The sequence below is a fragment of the Molothrus ater genome, chromosome 31 (assembly GCF_012460135.2).
Source record: "Molothrus ater isolate BHLD 08-10-18 breed brown headed cowbird chromosome 31, BPBGC_Mater_1.1, whole genome shotgun sequence".
In the NCBI taxonomy this organism is placed as follows: Eukaryota; Metazoa; Chordata; class Aves; order Passeriformes; family Icteridae; genus Molothrus; species Molothrus ater.
Window position 1 is genome coordinate 15,745 of NC_071658.1, and position 18,899 is coordinate 34,643.

Genomic DNA, 18,899 nt, shown 5'->3' on the forward strand with positions numbered 1-18,899 from the left:
CAAGCTGGCCGGCTCTGGGCTCAGCACAGCCCAAGCACAGGTCTCTGCAGGAAGACACAGCGGCTCTTTTGCAGCCTTGCCCCGCAGTGATGGGAAGGGGCCCCTGCCTCTGGTCTCACTTGCTTGGCTTTCTGCCTGCATCTGAGGCAGGGGCTGCCTGATTCCTCGCTTGTGGGGAGAGCAGAGCCGCCGGAAGCGCGCCCAGCGTGCAGGCACTGCCCGACAGCGCTGCGGCCGCTGGGACGCTGGCGCCCCCGAGTCCCAACCACTCCGCTGCCGCTGCTGCTTGATTTGCTTTTAGGCACAGACAAAACTCACTGCTAGGCCACCATGGTCTCTGCTCCTGCCCTCTTCCTGTCCCTGTGTAGGGCTAGAGCATTGCTGTGCTTTCAGGAGGCTCTTGGCGGAAACTTGCGGCATTGCAAGCTCCTTTGCCCTGGCTGGATGCTTGCACTTGAATCCCTCACAGCTGGCTTCAGAGCACACTCCAGTTGGCTCTTCTAAAAACAGGCTCCTTTTCCCCTTCAGTGTGCTGGGCACGGCCTTGAAGTCCACGCTGCTGTGCAACTGGAGCAGCGGACAGGGACCTTTGCAGCCTGAGCTGCCCTTGTTCCTCTCTGTCTGTGCACGGAACTCAGCGGGGAGGAGAAGGGCAGCAGGGCCCTGCGTGTCCCCGGGCTCAGGTTTTGCGCCGCTTCAGCTCCACAGAGACGCGGGTCAAGTGAAAAACCCAAAGAGTTTATTAGGGAAAAGCAAAGCCAAGGGGTCAGCTGGGAGGTAAAAAAGGGCATGGGCAGGGCCTGAGGGCGGCAGGGAAGGAGCTGCCAACAGGGAGGGAGCTGGCAAGAGCTGCTGGAGCTTGGCACAGGCTCAGCTGTGAGCAGCCAGAGCTGTGCCTGGAGCTGCAGCTGGTCCCTTCTGCCCTGCAGGTGGTCCCATCTTGGATGGGAACTGGAAATCTCCGAGGGAGGCCGCTCCAGGTGATGCAGGAGACAAAGGAAGTTCTGCAGATCTTCTTTGGAATTTCATGGGAATCCATATGCTGATGCAAGATGGGCTCTCATCTTCCCTGAGGGCTTGACGAGCTGGGAGAGGAACAGAGCCACGGTCAGAGGCCAGATTGAGGGAATCCAAGGAAAGCCTCCTGCCAGGGCCATCTTGCCATGGCCAGGAGGGAGCGGGAGACAAAGGCCAGAGAGCGGGGAGGCAGCTCAGCCAGGCAGCGCTGGCCATCAGGCTCACCTCCAGCAAGAAGGCCACAGCAGGCAGATGCCAGCAGGGCTGCTTCCCCACCAGCAGGCTGAGCAGGTGCGAGGCCATGTGGGGACACAAGGGGCTCAAGCCAGAGCGCATCTCCCTGGCAGGGGAAAAAGGCACCAAGGCCCTGAGCCGGGCGGGCAAACCTCTCCCAGGAGTGACTCCAGGAGGTCCCATCTTTCCCCAGCACTCTGCAAGGGGACACGGGCCCCTTGGGAGGCGGCTGCTGCTGGGCATCCTCCTCTGGCAGCCCTTTGCAGTCTGCTGGGCCCTCCCTCGGTGACAAGGCCCTCTTGCTTACAAGCCCAGGAACTGCGTGGGGCACTCCGGGCACGGGGCACAAATGCTGGCAGTGGCGGCGGGGAGTAGGGGATCTCACCTGGCCAGCAGGCCCGCTGCATAGTGCTGGGTGTGGGCACAGAGCAGGGTGTCCCAGAGCTGCTTGTGCTCCAGAGCCAGCAGGTTCTTGCCAAAGCCCACTTGGGAGAGCAGAGCCTTCATGGTCTGCACTGCAAACCTGTGTGCCGAGAAAAGGCCGGGTCACTCTGGGAGCACTGGCTCTGGCCACAAGGGAGTGGGAAGGACAGGCTGACTGGCACCTGTTGGGCTGGCTGGCAAGGCCGTGTTCCTCCCAGCACGCTCTCCAGAAGCTCTGGCTTTCCACATCCTCTGCCCTCTGCTCTGTGGTGATGAAAATTCGCAAGAGCAGAGCCACAAGCAGGTGGGGAGAATGAAGGACTATTGCATAGTGCCACTCGGGCATGCATGCAATCCTCCACAGCACCAGAGTTGCCTGCAAGAGACAAAGCAGCCCCAGGCAGCGCTCAGCACCGAGGTGTCCATGAGGCAGGGCCCCAGGGGAGAGGCAGGGGGAGCAGCCAGCCTGCTGCCCCTAGCCCAGCTTTCAGCCCAGGCAGGGAGCTGCAGGGTGGGGAGAGCATGGAGAGCTTCTGAGAAGGCCACCTGGAGGGCCAGACTAGGCCAGCTCCAGAAACTCACAGCCAGGGCAAGGACGGCCTGGTTGTCCCCGCTGCAGAGGAAGCCGCCGTACGCTGGCTGCTCCTCTATGGCAGAGAGCAGCGCTGGAAGCACCTCCTCCACGGCTACTGCTGAGGTGCCCATGGCCCTCCACATCAGCGCGGCCGCTCTGTGGGAGCAGAGCTGTGCGTCAGTACCGTGCCCCGTGCAGCTGCAGGGGGCCGGGAGGGAGCATGGCAGCAGGCTCAGGAAACAGAGGGGCCCCACGGTGCCGGTGCTCTCCGCCTGTCTGGCAGAGCCCGCTGGACAGGCTGTACAGGGCCAGGGGTCCTACGGGCCGGTGAGCACCGAGCTCTGCAGGCAGTTGTGCCCCGTACCCGTCACACGTTGGGGCACAGCGCAGGAGGCTCATCACCACGTGGGCAGGGTGTTCTTCAGTCAGGCTGACAATGGCCATTTGCAGCCCGGCGTCCACAGACTCACAGGACGTGAGTCTCTGCAGCATGGCTCTCACCGCAGCTTGCACCTGCAGGAAGCAGCATGGGGAAGACTTGGAGTGCCGTCCAAGGCAGCAAGTGGCCCAGCTTCCCCCAAGAAGTGCTTGCCTTCCCAGCCCAGTGTGATGGGGCTGAGGGGGCCCAGCGGACATGGCTTGAGGGGCCACGTCATCCTGGGAGGCCTTGGGCCCTGGCCCCAGGCTGCTGCGGAGAATAAAAAGCCTTCTGCAAAAACTCCAGAGTGGGTCCAGGACTCACAGGCAGCGTGGGCATGGCCTCAGTCTCTGCCATGGCCTGAGTGATGGTGTTGCTGGTGGCCATGCCCTCCATCAGGGCCATGTCAGCCTCCCTGCAGCCCTCATCAGTTTCCCAGTCTGAGCTGGCGGCCAGGTCAGAAGACGCTGTGCTGGCAGCAGCCTCTGCCCGCAGCTGGCCGGGCCTGGAGTCGGGCTCGGCCATGCCCTCGGGTGCGGGGCCACCGCTCTTTGTGCGCCGATGGTGCAGCAACCTGCGCAGTGTCTGCAGCAGAAGGAAGGGCGGCAAGAGAGGGACCTTCCATGGTCTGCTCCAAGCGCGGGGCCCTGCCGAGCAGTGCCGGCAGGCCCGGCCCAGGTGGGGATGGCCGCAGGTACCTGCGCTGCTCTGCGGAAGCGGCCACGGCTGGGCTCCTGCTCTTGCGTCCGCTCCTTGGCTGCATCTGCCAAAGAGCGAGCGCAGCCAGAGCTGAGGGGCCGCCTCACAGAGGCGGAACAGAGAACACAGGCCAGCCCTGCACTCCCCAGGCAGGGACAACCCCCCGGGTGCCCAGGGGACGGAGTACGGCCATCAGGAGAACAGCCCCGGCCCCTGTCCCGTCCCATCCATGGGAATGGCCACAGGCATGGGATGGGATGGGATGGGATGGGATGGGATGGGATGGGATGGGATGGGATGGGATGGGATGGGATGGGATGGGATGGGGACAGGCTGGCCGCAGGCACCAGCCCTGCGGCCCAGCTCCGCCACTCACCATCCTGCAGCGGCTGTAAGTGCTCCGGCTCTGCAGGCTGCTGCGCTGGGCCAGCTGCAGGGCCTTTGCTTTTCTTGCCCCAAAGCCCCTTGAACAGGCTGAGCAGTCTGCCCGCCATCCCGCTCTCTGACCTCAAGGGCACCTTCCAGACAGATGCCACAGCAAGGGTCCGAGTCAGTGAGTGCTGCAGTGGTGCCTTGCAGGCACCTGCAACAGAGGAGCCTCAGCAAGGCTACAGGACAGCAAGTCCTGCACTCCAGGGCTCCTGCCACAATGACAGGAGACTCCTGGTGAACGATGGAGCTTGCCAAGTCCCACGGCCTGGCCACGAGGGCACCGGCCGCAGGGATGGGAGATGCCTTGCAAAAGCTCCGAGTCAGCGAGTCCCGAGGTCTGGCTGTGAGGCCAGCCGCAGGAGGAAGGCCTGGGAAAAGCTCCGGGTCAGGGAGGAACGAGCCAGCTGTGCGGGGGCGCCTCACAGCACCGCTCTGTCCCGTCCTGTCCCGTCGCATGCACCCAGCACTGTGGCGTGGCCGCAGCAACGGCAGAGCCTATGTCAGCGCGTGTCACAAAGGGCTGCTCTGACATGCTGTCCCTTCCGTTCCCACGGTGACCCCGCTGCACCGTGTCACAAAGGGACACGCTGCCACGTGCCCCGGGGCCATCCCCTCCCCAGCCAAGGCGCCCCCGCGTGTCTAACACACCAGTGTCTAACACAGCCCTGGACACACCATGAGCCGCCAAGTGCTCGGCAAGGACTCTCCACGCTGCCCGCACAGCCCAGCTGGCTGCCAGCCCTAGAGCAGAACAGCTTCCAGCAAGCAAGAGGCAAAGGCATCTTGCCAAGAGTTAAAATACAGGCCAGATGCCATCGATGTCTGCATAAAGGCCTTTGAATTCACAGCTCTCTGAGAGGCATTTGGGGCTCTGGGCTGGACACAGATGATCCCCCTGTGTCCTGTGCTCCAAGAGGGGGGACACACCCTGCCACTGGTGCTTGCCTTGGTCTCTGCAGGCCCAGGCAGATGCCAAAGCTGCTCTTCACAGCCTTCTCCCTTGCCACGCCCCTGTGCCAAGTGCAAGGGGCCTCAAGGATGGAAAGGAGCGCAAGGAGCCAAAGGGAGCCAGCTGTACCTACCTCACTGGGGGCTCCTGGGCAAGCACTTGGCTTGAGAAGCAAGCCCCTCTCTTCCAAAGTGCCTCCATTTCCCGGGGAACACCAACATGCACGTAAGAAAGCCTGGCAAGGCTGAATTACTCGTGCACCTTGTAGCACAGGCACTCCAGCTGGAGCTCATCTTCCTTCTGCCGAGTCTGTTTCCTCATGTCCCTTGTGGTGCGCAGCCCTGGGCCCCCTAGAAACAAGAGGTGCCCGCTGCCCCTTCGAGTGCCAGAACTCCTGCCCGCGCTGACGGCAGCAAAAGCAGGCTGTTGCCAGCCAGGGAGCGGAGCCCTGTTCCCTCAGGAGGCTCTCCTCAGCCCCTTGCCCACTGTGCACGCAGCACTTCTGCCTGCCTGCCCAGAACGCTCTTGCCACAGCACAGCACAAGCTGGCCGGCTCTGGGCTCAGCACAGCCCAAGCACAGGTCTCTGCAGGAAGACACAGCGGCTCTTTTGCAGCCTTGCCCCGCAGTGATGGGAAGGGGCCCCTGCCTCTGGTCTCACTTGCTTGGCTTTCTGCCTGCATCTGAGGCAGGGGCTGCCTGATTCCTCGCTTGTGGGGAGAGCAGAGCCGCCGGAAGCGCGCCCAGCGTGCAGGCACTGCCCGACAGCGCTGCGGCCGCTGGGACGCTGGCGCCCCCGAGTCCCAACCACTCCGCTGCCGCTGCTGCTTGATTTGCTTTTAGGCACAGACAAAACTCACTGCTAGGCCACCATGGTCTCTGCTCCTGCCCTCTTCCTGTCCCTGTGTAGGGCTAGAGCATTGCTGTGCTTTCAGGAGGCTCTTGGCGGAAACTTGCGGCATTGCAAGCTCCTTTGCCCTGGCTGGATGCTTGCACTTGAATCCCTCACAGCTGGCTTCAGAGCACACTCCAGTTGGCTCTTCTAAAAACAGGCTCCTTTTCCCCTTCAGTGTGCTGGGCACGGCCTTGAAGTCCACGCTGCTGTGCAACTGGAGCAGCGGGACAGGGACCTTTGCAGCCTGAGCTGCCCTTGTTCCTCTCTGTCTGTGCACGGAACTCAGCGGGGAGGAGAAGGGCAGCAGGGCCCTGCGTGTCCCCGGGCTCAGGTTTTGCGCCGCTTCAGCTCCACAGAGACGCGGGTCAAGTGAAAAACCCAAAGAGTTTATTAGGGAAAAGCAAAGCCAAGGGGTCAGCTGGGAGGTAAAAAAGGGCATGGGCAGGGCCTGAGGGCGGCAGGGAAGGAGCTGCCAACAGGGAGGGAGCTGGCAAGAGCTGCTGGAGCTTGGCACAGGCTCAGCTGTGAGCAGCCAGAGCTGTGCCTGGAGCTGCAGCTGGTCCCTTCTGCCCTGCAGGTGGTCCCATCTTGGATGGGAACTGGAAATCTCCGAGGGAGGCCGCTCCAGGTGATGCAGGAGACAAAGGAAGTTCTGCAGATCTTCTTTGGAATTTCATGGGAATCCATATGCTGATGCAAGATGGGCTCTCATCTTCCCTGAGGGCTTGACGAGCTGGGAGAGGAACAGAGCCACGGTCAGAGGCCAGATTGAGGGAATCCAAGGAAAGCCTCCTGCCAGGGCCATCTTGCCATGGCCAGGAGGGAGCGGGAGACAAAGGCCAGAGAGCGGGGAGGCAGCTCAGCCAGGCAGCGCTGGCCATCAGGCTCACCTCCAGCAAGAAGGCCAGAGCAGGCAGATGCCAGCAGGGCTGCTTCCCCACCAGCAGGCTGAGCAGGTGCGAGGCCATGTGGGGACACAAGGGGCTCAAGCCAGAGCGCATCTCCCTGGCAGGGGAAAAAGGCACCAAGGCCCTGAGCCGGGCGGGCAAACCTCTCCCAGGAGTGACTCCAGGAGGTCCCATCTTTCCCCAGCACTCTGCAAGGGGACACGGGCCCCTTGGGAGGCGGCTGCTGCTGGGCATCCTCCTCTGCCAGCCCTTTGCAGTCTGCTGGGCCCTCCCTCGGTGACAAGGCCCTCTTGCTTACAAGCCCAGGAACTGCGTGGGGCACTCCGGGCACGGGGCACAAATGCTGGCAGTGGCGGCGGGGAGTAGGGGATCTCACCTGGCCAGCAGGCCCGCTGCATAGTGCTGGGTGTGGGCACAGAGCAGGGTGTCCCAGAGCTGCTTGTGCTCCAGAGCCAGCAGGTTCTTGCCAAAGCCCACTTGGGAGAGCAGAGCCTTCATGGTCTGCACTGCAAACCTGTGTGCCGAGAAAAGGCCGGGTCACTCTGGGAGCACTGGCTCTGGCCACAAGGGAGTGGGAAGGACAGGCTGACTGGCACCTGTTGGGCTGGCTGGCAAGGCCGTGTTCCTCCCAGCACGCTCTCCAGAAGCTCTGGCTTTCCACATCCTCTGCCCTCTGCTCTGTGGTGATGAAAATTCGCAAGAGCAGAGCCACAAGCAGGTGGGGAGAATGAAGGACTATTGCATAGTGCCACTCGGGCATGCATGCAATCCTCCACAGCACCAGAGTTGCCTGCAAGAGACAAAGCAGCCCCAGGCAGCGCTCAGCGCCGAGGTGTCCATGAGGCAGGGCCCCAGGGGAGAGGCAGGGGGAGCAGCCAGCCTGCTGCCCCTAGCCCAGCTTTCAGCCCAGGCAGGGAGCTGCAGGGTGGGGAGAGCATGGAGAGCTTCTGAGAAGGCCACCTGGAGGGCCAGACTAGGCCAGCTCCAGAAACTCACAGCCAGGGCAAGGACGGCCTGGTTGTCCCCGCTGCAGAGGAAGCCGCCGTACGCTGGCTGCTCCTCTATGGCAGAGAGCAGCGCTGGAAGCACCTCCTCCACGGCTACTGCTGAGGTGCCCATGGCCCTCCACATCAGCGCGGCCGCTCTGTGGGAGCAGAGCTGTGCGTCAGTACCGTGCCCCGTGCAGCTGCAGGGGGCCGGGAGGGAGCATGGCAGCAGGCTCAGGAAACAGAGGGGCCCCACGGTGCCGGTGCTCTCCGCCTGTCTGGCAGAGCCCGCTGGACAGGCTGTACAGGGCCAGGGGTCCTACGGGCCGGTGAGCACCGAGCTCTGCAGGCAGTTGTGCCCCGTACCCGTCACACGTTGGGGCACAGCACAGGAGGCTCATCACCACGTGGGCAGGGTGTTCTTCAGTCAGGCTGACAATGGCCATTTGCAGCCCGGCGTCCACAGACTCACAGGACGTGAGTCTCTGCAGCATGGCTCTCACCGCAGCTTGCACCTGCAGGAAGCAGCATGGGGAAGACTTGGAGTGCCGTCCAAGGCAGCAAGTGGCCCAGCTTCCCCCAAGAAGTGCTTGCCTTCCCAGCCCAGTGTGATGGGGCTGAGGGGGCCCAGCGGACATGGCTTGAGGGGCCACGTCATCCTGGGAGGCCTTGGGCCCTGGCCCCAGGCTGCTGCGGAGAATAAAAAGCCTTCTGCAAAAACTCCAGAGTGGGTCCAGGACTCACAGGCAGCGTGGGCATGGCCTCAGTCTCTGCCATGGCCTGAGTGATGGTGTTGCTGGTGGCCATGCCCTCCATCAGGGCCATGTCAGCCTCCCTGCAGCCCTCATCAGTTTCCCAGTCTGAGCTGGCGGCCAGGTCAGAAGACGCTGTGCTGGCAGCAGCCTCTGCCCGCAGCTGGCCGGGCCTGGAGTCGGGCTCGGCCATGCCCTCGGGTGCGGGGCCACCGCTCTTTGTGCGCCGATGGTGCAGCAACCTGCGCAGTGTCTGCAGCAGAAGGAAGGGCGGCAAGAGAGGGACCTTCCATGGTCTGCTCCAAGCGCGGGGCCCTGCCGAGCAGTGCCGGCAGGCCCGGCCCAGGTGGGGATGGCCGCAGGTACCTGCGCTGCTCTGCGGAAGCGGCCACGGCTGGGCTCCTGCTCTTGCGTCCGCTCCTTGGCTGCATCTGCCAAAGAGCGAGCGCAGCCAGAGCTGAGGGGCCGCCTCACAGAGGCGGAACAGAGAACACAGGCCAGCCCTGCACTCCCCAGGCAGGGACAACCCCCCGGGTGCCCAGGGGACGGAGTACGGCCATCAGGAGAACAGCCCCGGCCCCTGTCCCGTCCCATCCATGGGAATGGCCACAGGCATGGGATGGGATGGGATGGGATGGGATGGGATGGGATGGGATGGGATGGGATGGGATGGGATGGGATGGGATGGGGACAGGCTGGCCGCAGGCACCAGCCCTGCGGCCCAGCTCCGCCACTCACCATCCTGCAGCGGCTGTAAGTGCTCCGGCTCTGGAGGCTGCTGCGCTGGGCCAGCTGCAGGGCCTTTGCTTTTCTTGCCCCAAAGCCCCTTGAACAGGCTGAGCAGTCTGCCCGCCATCCCGCTCTCTGACCTCAAGGGCACCTTCCAGACAGATGCCACAGCAAGGGTCTGAGTCAGTGAGTGCTGCAGTGGTGCCTTGCAGGCACCTGCAACAGAGGAGCCTCAGCAAGGCTACAGGACAGCAAGTCCTGCACTCCAGGGCTCCTGCCACAATGACAGGAGACTCCTGGTGAACGATGGAGCTTGCCAAGTCCCACGGCCTGGCCACGAGGGCACCGGCCGCAGGGATGGGAGATGCCTTGCAAAAGCTCCGAGTCAGCGAGTCCCGAGGTCTGGCTGTGAGGCCAGCCGCAGGAGGAAGGCCTGGGAAAAGCTCCGGGTCAGGGAGGAACGAGCCAGCTGTGCGGGGGCGCCTCACAGCACCGCTCTGTCCCGTCCTGTCCCGTCGCATGCACCCAGCACTGTGGCGTGGCCGCAGCAACGGCAGAGCCTATGTCAGCGCGTGTCACAAAGGGCTGCTCTGACATGCTGTCCCTTCCGTTCCCACGGTGACCCCGCTGCACCGTGTCACAAAGGGACACGCTGCCACGTGCCCCGGGGCCATCCCCTCCCCAGCCAAGGCGCCCCCGCGTGTCTAACACACCAGTGTCTAACACAGCCCTGGACACACCATGAGCCGCCAAGTGCTCGGCAAGGACTCTCCACGCTGCCCGCACAGCCCAGCTGGCTGCCAGCCCTGGAGCAGAACAGCTTCCAGCAAGCAAGAGGCAAAGGCATCTTGCCAAGAGTTAAAATACAGGCCAGATGCCATCGATGTCTGCATAAAGGCCTTTGAATTCACAGCTCTCTGAGAGGCATTTGGGGCTCTGGGCTGGACACAGATGATCCCCCTGTGTCCTGTGCTCCAAGAGGGGGGACACACCCTGCCACTGGTGCTTGCCTTGGTCTCTGCAGGCCCAGGCAGATGCCAAAGCTGCTCTTCACAGCCTTCTCCCTTGCCACGCCCCTGTGCCAAGTGCAAGGGGCCTCAAGGATGGAAAGGAGCGCAAGGAGCCAAAGGGAGCCAGCTGTACCTACCTCACTGGGGGCTCCTGGGCAAGCACTTGGCTTGAGAAGCAAGCCCCTCTCTTCCAAAGTGCCTCCATTTCCCGGGGAACACCAACATGCACGTAAGAAAGCCTGGCAAGGCTGAATTACTCGTGCACCTTGTAGCACAGGCACTCCAGCTGGAGCTCATCTTCCTTCTGCCGAGTCTGTTTCCTCATGTCCCTTGTGGTGCGCAGCCCTGGGCCCCCTAGAAACAAGAGGTGCCCGCTGCCCCTTGAGTGCCAGAACTCCTGCCCGCGCTGACGGCAGCAAAAGCAGGCTGTTGCCAGCCAGGGAGCGGAGCCCTGTTCCCTCAGGAGGCTCTCCTCAGCCCCTTGCCCACTGTGCACGCAGCACTTCTGCCTGCCTGCCCAGAACGCTCTTGCCACAGCACAGCACAAGCTGGCCGGCTCTGGGCTCAGCACAGCCCAAGCACAGGTCTCTGCAGGAAGACACAGCGGCTCTTTTGCAGCCTTGCCCCGCAGTGATGGGAAGGGGCCCCTGCCTCTGGTCTCACTTGCTTGGCTTTCTGCCTGCATCTGAGGCAGGGGCTGCCTGATTCCTCGCTTGTGGGGAGAGCAGAGCCGCCGGAAGCGCGCCCAGCGTGCAGGCACTGCCCGACAGCGCTGCGGCCGCTGGGACGCTGGCGCCCCCGAGTCCCAACCACTCCGCTGCCGCTGCTGCTTGATTTGCTTTTAGGCACAGACAAAGCTCACTGCTAGGCCACCATGGTCTCTGCTCCTGCCCTCTTCCTGTCCCTGGGTAGGGCTAGAGCATTGCTGTGCTTTCAGGAGGCTCTTGGCGGAAACTTGCGGCATTGCAAGCTCCTTTGCCCTGGCTGGATGCTTGCACTTGAATCCCTCACAGCTGGCTTCAGAGCACACTCCAGTTGGCTCTTCTAAAAACAGGCTCCTTTTCCCCTTCAGTGTGCTGGGCACGGCCTTGAAGTCCACGCTGCTGTGCAACTGGAGCAGCGGGACAGGGACCTTTGCAGCCTGAGCTGCCCTTGTTCCTCTCTGTCTGTGCACGGAACTCAGCGGGGAGGAGAAGGGCAGCAGGGCCCTGCGTGTCCCCGGGCTCAGGTTTTGCGCCGCTTCAGCTCCACAGAGACGCGGGTCAAGTGAAAAACCCAAAGAGTTTATTAGGGAAAAGCAAAGCCAAGGGGTCAGCTGGGAGGTAAAAAAGGGCATGGGCAGGGCCTGAGGGCGGCAGGGAAGGAGCTGCCAACAGGGAGGGAGCTGGCAAGAGCTGCTGGAGCTTGGCACAGGCTCAGCTGTGAGCAGCCAGAGCTGTGCCTGGAGCTGCAGCTGGTCCCTTCTGCCCTGCAGGTGGTCCCATCTTGGATGGGAACTGGAAATCTCCGAGGGAGGCCGCTCCAGGTGATGCAGGAGACAAAGGAAGTTCTGCAGATCTTCTTTGGAATTTCATGGGAATCCATATGCTGATGCAAGATGGGCTCTCATCTTCCCTGAGGGCTTGACGAGCTGGGAGAGGAACAGAGCCACGGTCAGAGGCCAGATTGAGGGAATCCAAGGAAAGCCTCCTGCCAGGGCCATCTTGCCATGGCCAGGAGGGAGCGGGAGACAAAGGCCAGAGAGCGGGGAGGCAGCTCAGCCAGGCAGCGCTGGCCATCAGGCTCACCTCCAGCAAGAAGGCCAGAGCAGGCAGATGCCAGCAGGGCTGCTTCCCCACCAGCAGGCTGAGCAGGTGCGAGGCCATGTGGGGACACAAGGGGCTCAAGCCAGAGCGCATCTCCCTGGCAGGGGAAAAAGGCACCAAGGCCCTGAGCCGGGCGGGCAAACCTCTCCCAGGAGTGACTCCAGGAGGTCCCATCTTTCCCCAGCACTCTGCAAGGGGACACGGGCCCCTTGGGAGGCGGCTGCTGCTGGGCATCCTCCTCTGGCAGCCCTTTGCAGTCTGCTGGGCCCTCCCTCGGTGACAAGGCCCTCTTGCTTACAAGCCCAGGAACTGCGTGGGGCACTCCGGGCACGGGGCACAAATGCTGGCAGTGGCGGCGGGGAGTAGGGGATCTCACCTGGCCAGCAGGCCCGCTGCATAGTGCTGGGTGTGGGCACAGAGCAGGGTGTCCCAGAGCTGCTTGTGCTCCAGAGCCAGCAGGTTCTTGCCAAAGCCCACTTGGGAGAGCAGAGCCTTCATGGTCTGCACTGCAAACCTGTGTGCCGAGAAAAGGCCGGGTCACTCTGGGAGCACTGGCTCTGGCCACAAGGGAGTGGGAAGGACAGGCTGACTGGCACCTGTTGGGCTGGCTGGCAAGGCCGTGTTCCTCCCAGCACGCTCTCCAGAAGCTCTGGCTTTCCACATCCTCTGCCCTCTGCTCTGTGGTGATGAAAATTCGCAAGAGCAGAGCCACAAGCAGGTGGGGAGAATGAAGGACTATTGCATAGTGCCACTCGGGCATGCATGCAATCCTCCACAGCACCAGAGTTGCCTGCAAGAGACAAAGCAGCCCCAGGCAGCGCTCAGCACCGAGGTGTCCATGAGGCAGGGCCCCAGGGGAGAGGCAGGGGGAGCAGCCAGCCTGCTGCCCCTAGCCCAGCTTTCAGCCCAGGCAGGGAGCTGCAGGGTGGGGAGAGCATGGAGAGCTTCTGAGAAGGCCACCTGGAGGGCCAGACTAGGCCAGCTCCAGAAACTCACAGCCAGGGCAAGGACGGCCTGGTTGTCCCCGCTGCAGAGGAAGCCGCCGTACGCTGGCTGCTCCTCTATGGCAGAGAGCAGCGCTGGAAGCACCTCCTCCACGGCTACTGCTGAGGTGCCCATGGCCCTCCACATCAGCGCGGCCGCTCTGTGGGAGCAGAGCTGTGCGTCAGTACCGTGCCCCGTGCAGCTGCAGGGGGCCGGGAGGGAGCATGGCAGCAGGCTCAGGAAACAGAGGGGCCCCACGGTGCCGGTGCTCTCCGCCTGTCTGGCAGAGCCCGCTGGACAGGCTGTACAGGGCCAGGGGTCCTACGGGCCGGTGAGCACCGAGCTCTGCAGGCAGTTGTGCCCCGTACCCGTCACACGTTGGGGCACAGCGCAGGAGGCTCATCACCACGTGGGCAGGGTGTTCTTCAGTCAGGCTGACAATGGCCATTTGCAGCCCGGCGTCCACAGACTCACAGGACGTGAGTCTCTGCAGCATGGCTCTCACCGCAGCTTGCACCTGCAGGAAGCAGCATGGGGAAGACTTGGAGTGCCGTCCAAGGCAGCAAGTGGCCCAGCTTCCCCCAAGAAGTGCTTGCCTTCCCAGCCCAGTGTGATGGGGCTGAGGGGGCCCAGCGGACATGGCTTGAGGGGCCACGTCATCCTGGGAGGCCTTGGGCCCTGGCCCCAGGCTGCTGCGGAGAATAAAAAGCCTTCTGCAAAAACTCCAGAGTGGGTCCAGGACTCACAGGCAGCGTGGGCATGGCCTCAGTCTCTGCCATGGCCTGAGTGATGGTGTTGCTGGTGGCCATGCCCTCCATCAGGGCCATGTCAGCCTCCCTGCAGCCCTCATCAGTTTCCCAGTCTGAGCTGGCGGCCAGGTCAGAAGACGCTGTGCTGGCAGCAGCCTCTGCCCGCAGCTGGCCGGGCCTGGAGTCGGGCTCGGCCATGCCCTCGGGTGCGGGGCCACCGCTCTTTGTGCGCCGATGGTGCAGCAACCTGCGCAGTGTCTGCAGCAGAAGGAAGGGCGGCAAGAGAGGGACCTTCCATGGTCTGCTCCAAGCGCGGGGCCCTGCCGAGCAGTGCCGGCAGGCCCGGCCCAGGTGGGGATGGCCGCAGGTACCTGCGCTGCTCTGCGGAAGCGGCCACGGCTGGGCTCCTGCTCTTGCGTCCGCTCCTTGGCTGCATCTGCCAAAGAGCGAGCGCAGCCAGAGCTGAGGGGCCGCCTCACAGAGGCGGAACAGAGAACACAGGCCAGCCCTGCACTCCCCAGGCAGGGACAACCCCCCGGGTGCCCAGGGGACGGAGTACGGCCATCAGGAGAACAGCCCCGGCCCCTGTCCCGTCCCATCCATGGGAATGGCCACAGGCATGGGATGGGATGGGATGGGATGGGATGGGATGGGATGGGATGGGATGGGATGGGATGGGATGGGATGGGGACAGGCTGACCGCAGGCACCAGCCCTGCGGCCCAGCTCCGCCACTCACCATCCTGCAGCGGCTGTAAGTGCTCCGGCTCTGCAGGCTGCTGCGCTGGGCCAGCTGCAGGGCCTTTGCTTTTCTTGCCCCAAAGCCCCTTGAACAGGCTGAGCAGTCTGCCCGCCATCCCGCTCTCTGACCTCAAGGGCACCTTCCAGACAGATGCCACAGCAAGGGTCCGAGTCAGTGAGTGCTGCAGTGGTGCCTTGCAGGCACCTGCAACAGAGGAGCCTCAGCAAGGCTACAGGACAGCAAGTCCTGCACTCCAGGGCTCCTGCCACAATGACAGGAGACTCCTGGTGAACGATGGAGCTTGCCAAGTCCCACGGCCTGGCCACGAGGGCACCGGCCGCAGGGATGGGAGATGCCTTGCAAAAGCTCCGAGTCAGCGAGTCCCGAGGTCTGGCTGTGAGGCCAGCCGCAGGAGGAAGGCCTGGGAAAAGCTCCGGGTCAGGGAGGAACGAGCCAGCTGTGCGGGGGCGCCTCACAGCACCGCTCTGTCCCGTCCTGTCCCGTCGCATGCACCCAGCACTGTGGCGTGGCCGCAGCAACGGCAGAGCCTATGTCAGCGCGTGTCACAAAGGGCTGCTCTGACATGCTGTCCCTTCCGTTCCCACGGTGACCCCGCTGCACCGTGTCACAAAGGGACACGCTGCCACGTGCCCCGGGGCCATCCCCTCCCCAGCCAAGGCGCCCCCGCTTGTCTAACACACCAGTGTCTAACACAGCCCTGGACACACCATGAGCCGCCAAGTGCTCGGCAAGGACTCTCCACGCTGCCCGCACAGCCCAGCTGGCTGCCAGCCCTGGAGCAGAACAGCTTCCAGCAAGCAAGAGGCAAAGGCATCTTGCCAAGAGTTAAAATACAGGCCAGATGCCATCGATGTCTGCATAAAGGCCTTTGAATTCACAGCTCTCTGAGAGGCATTTGGGGCTCTGGGCTGGACACAGATGATCCCCCTGTGTCCTGTGCTCCAAGAGGGGGGACACACCCTGCCACTGGTGCTTGCCTTGGTCTCTGCAGGCCCAGGCAGATGCCAAAGCTGCTCTTCACAGCCTTCTCCCTTGCCACGCCCCTGTGCCAAGTGCAAGGGGCCTCAAGGATGGAAAGGAGCGCAAGGAGCCAAAGGGAGCCAGCTGTACCTACCTCACTGGGGGCTCCTGGGCAAGCACTTGGCTTGAGAAGCAAGCCCCTCTCTTCCAAAGTGCCTCCATTTCCCAGGGCAACACCAACATGCACGTAAGAAAGCCTGGCAAGGCTGAATTACTCGTGCACCTTGTAGCACAGGCACTCCAGCTGGAGCTCATCTTCCTTCTGCCGAGTCTGTTTCCTCATGTCCCTTGTGGTGCGCAGCCCTGGGCCCCCTAGAAACAAGAGGTGCCCGCTGCCCCTTCGAGTGCCAGAACTCCTGCCCGCGCTGACGGCAGCAAAAGCAGGCTGTTGCCAGCCAGGGAGCGGAGCCCTGTTCCCTCAGGAGGCTCTCCTCAGCCCCTTGCCCACTGTGCACGCAGCACTTCTGCCTGCCTGCCCAGAACGCTCTTGCCACAGCACAGCACAAGCTGGCCGGCTCTGGGCTCAGCACAGCCCAAGCACAGGTCTCTGCAGGAAGACCCAGCGGCTCTTTTGCAGCCTTGCCCCGCAGTGATGGGAAGGGGCCCCTGCCTCTGGTCTCACTTGCTTGGCTTTCTGCCTGCATCTGAGGCAGGGGCTGCCTGATTCCTCGCTTGTGGGGAGAGCAGAGCCGCCGGAAGCGCGCCCAGCGTGCAGGCACTGCCCGACAGCGCTGCGGCCGCTGGGACGCTGGCGCCCCCTGAGTCCCAACCACTCCGCTGCCGCTGCTGCTTGATTTGCTTTTAGGCACAGACAAAACTCACTGCTAGGCCACCATGGTCTCTGCTCCTGCCCTCTTCCTGTCCCTGTGTAGGGCTAGAGCATTGCTGTGCTTTCAGGAGGCTCTTGGTGGAAACTTGCGGCATTGCAAGCTCCTTTGCCCTGGCTGGATGCTTGCACTTGAATCCCTCACAGCTGGCTTCAGAGCACACTCCAGTTGGCTCTTCTAAAAACAGGCTCCTTTTCCCCTTCAGTGTGCTGGGCACGGCCTTGAAGTCCACGCTGCTGTGCAACTGGAGCAGCGGGACAGGGACCTTTGCAGCCTGAGCTGCCCTTGTTCCTCTCTGTCTGTGCACGGAACTCAGCGGGGAGGAGAAGGGCAGCAGGGCCCTGCGTGTCCCCGGGCTCAGGTTTTGCGCCGCTTCAGCTCCACAGAGACGCGGGTCAAGTGAAAAACCCAAAGAGTTTATTAGGGAAAAGCAAAGCCAAGGGGTCAGCTGGGAGGTAAAAAAGGGCATGGGCAGGGCCTGAGGGCGGCAGGGAAGGAGCTGCCAACAGGGAGGGAGCTGGCAAGAGCTGCTGGAGCTTGGCACAGGCTCAGCTGTGAGCAGCCAGAGCTGTGCCTGGAGCTGCAGCTGGTCCCTTCTGCCCTGCAGGTGGTCCCATCTTGGATGGGAACTGGAAATCTCCGAGGGAGGCCGCTCCAGGTGATGCAGGAGACAAAGGAAGTTCTGCAGATCTTCTTTGGAATTTCATGGGAATCCATATGCTGATGCAAGATGGGCTCTCATCTTCCCTGAGGGCTTGACGAGCTGGGAGAGGAACAGAGCCACGGTCAGAGGCCAGATTGAGGGAATCCAAGGAAAGCCTCCTGCCAGGGCCATCTTGCCATGGCCAGGAGGGAGCGGGAGACAAAGGCCAGAGAGCGGGGAGGCAGCTCAGCCAGGCAGCGCTGGCCATCAGGCTCACCTCCAGCAAGAAGGCCAGAGCAGGCAGATGCCAGCAGGGCTGCTTCCCCACCAGCAGGCTGAGCAGGTGCGAGGCCATGTGGGGACACAAGGGGCTCAAGCCAGAGCGCATCTCCCTGGCAGGGGAAAAAGGCACCAAGGCCCTGAGCCGGGCGGGCAAACCTCTCCCAGGAGTGACTCCAGGAGGTCCCATCTTTCCCCAGCACTCTGCAAGGGGACACGGGCCCCTTGGGAGGCGGCTGCTGCTGGGCATCCTCCTCTGGCAGCCCTTTGCAGTCTGCTGGGCCCTCCCTCGGTGACAAGGCCCTCTTGCTTACAAGCCCAGGAACTGCGTGGGGCACTCCGGGCACGGGGCACAAATGCTGGCAGTGGCGGCGGGGAGTAGGGGATCTCACCTGGCCAGCAGGCCCGCTGCATAGTGCTGGGTGTGGGCACAGAGCAGGGTGTCCCAGAGCTGCTTGTGCTCCAGAGCCAGCAGGTTCTTGCCAAAGCCCACTTGGGAGAGCAGAGCCTTCATGGTCTGCACTGCAAACCTGTGTGCCGAGAAAAGGCCGGGTCACTCTGGGAGCACTGGCTCTGGCCACAAGGGAGTGGGAAGGACAGGCTGACTGGCACCTGTTGGGCTGGCTGGCAAGGCCGTGTTCCTCCCAGCACGCTCTCCAGAAGCTCTGGCTTTCCACATCCTCTGCCCTCTGCTCTGTGGTGATGAAAATTCGCAAGAGCAGAGCCACAAGCAGGTGGGGAGAATGAAGGACTATTGCATAGTGCCACTCGGGCATGCATGCAATCCTCCACAGCACCAGAGTTGCCTGCAAGAGACAAAGCAGCCCCAGGCAGCGCTCAGCACCGAGGTGTCCATGAGGCAGGGCCCCAGGGGAGAGGCAGGGGGAGCAGCCAGCCTGCTGCCCCTAGCCCAGCTTTCAGCCCAGGCAGGGAGCTGCAGGGTGGGGAGAGCATGGAGAGCTTCTGAGAAGGCCACCTGGAGGGCCAGACTAGGCCAGCTCCAGAAACTCACAGCCAGGGCAAGGACGGCCTGGTTGTCCCCGCTGCAGAGGAAGCCGCCGTACGCTGGCTGCTCCTCTATGGCAGAGAGCAGCGCTGGAAGCACCTCCTCCACGGCTACTGCTGAGGTGCCCATGGCCCTCCACATCAGCGCGGCCGCTCTGTGGGAGCAGAGCTGTGCGTCAGTACCGTGCCCCGTGCAGCTGCAGGGGGCCGGGAGGGAGCATGGCAGCAGGCTCAGGAAACAGAGGGGCCCCACGGTGCCGGTGCTCTCCGCCTGTCTGGCAGAGCCCGCTGGACAGGCTGTACAGGGCCAGGGGTCCTACGGGCCGGTGAGCACCGAGCTCTGCAGGCAGTTGTGCCCCGTACCCGTCACACGTTGGGGCACAGCGCAGGAGGCTCATCACCACGTGGGCAGGGTGTTCTTCAGTCAGGCTGACAATGGCCATTTGCAGCCCGGCGTCCACAGACTCACAGGACGTGAGTCTCTGCAGCATGGCTCTCACCGCAGCTTGCACCTGCAGGAAGCAGCATGGGGAAGACTTGGAGTGCCGTCCAAGGCAGCAAGTGGCCCAGCTTCCCCCAAGAAGTGCTTGCCTTCCCAGCCCAGTGTGATGGGGCTGAGGGGGCCCAGCGGACATGGCTTGAGGGGCCACGTCATCCTGGGAGGCCTTGGGCCCTGGCCCCAGGCTGCTGCGGAGAATAAAAAGCCTTCTGCAAAAACTCCAGAGTGGGTCCAGGACACACAGGCAGCGTGGGCATGGCCTCAGTCTCTGCCATGGCCTGAGTGATGGTGTTGCTGGTGG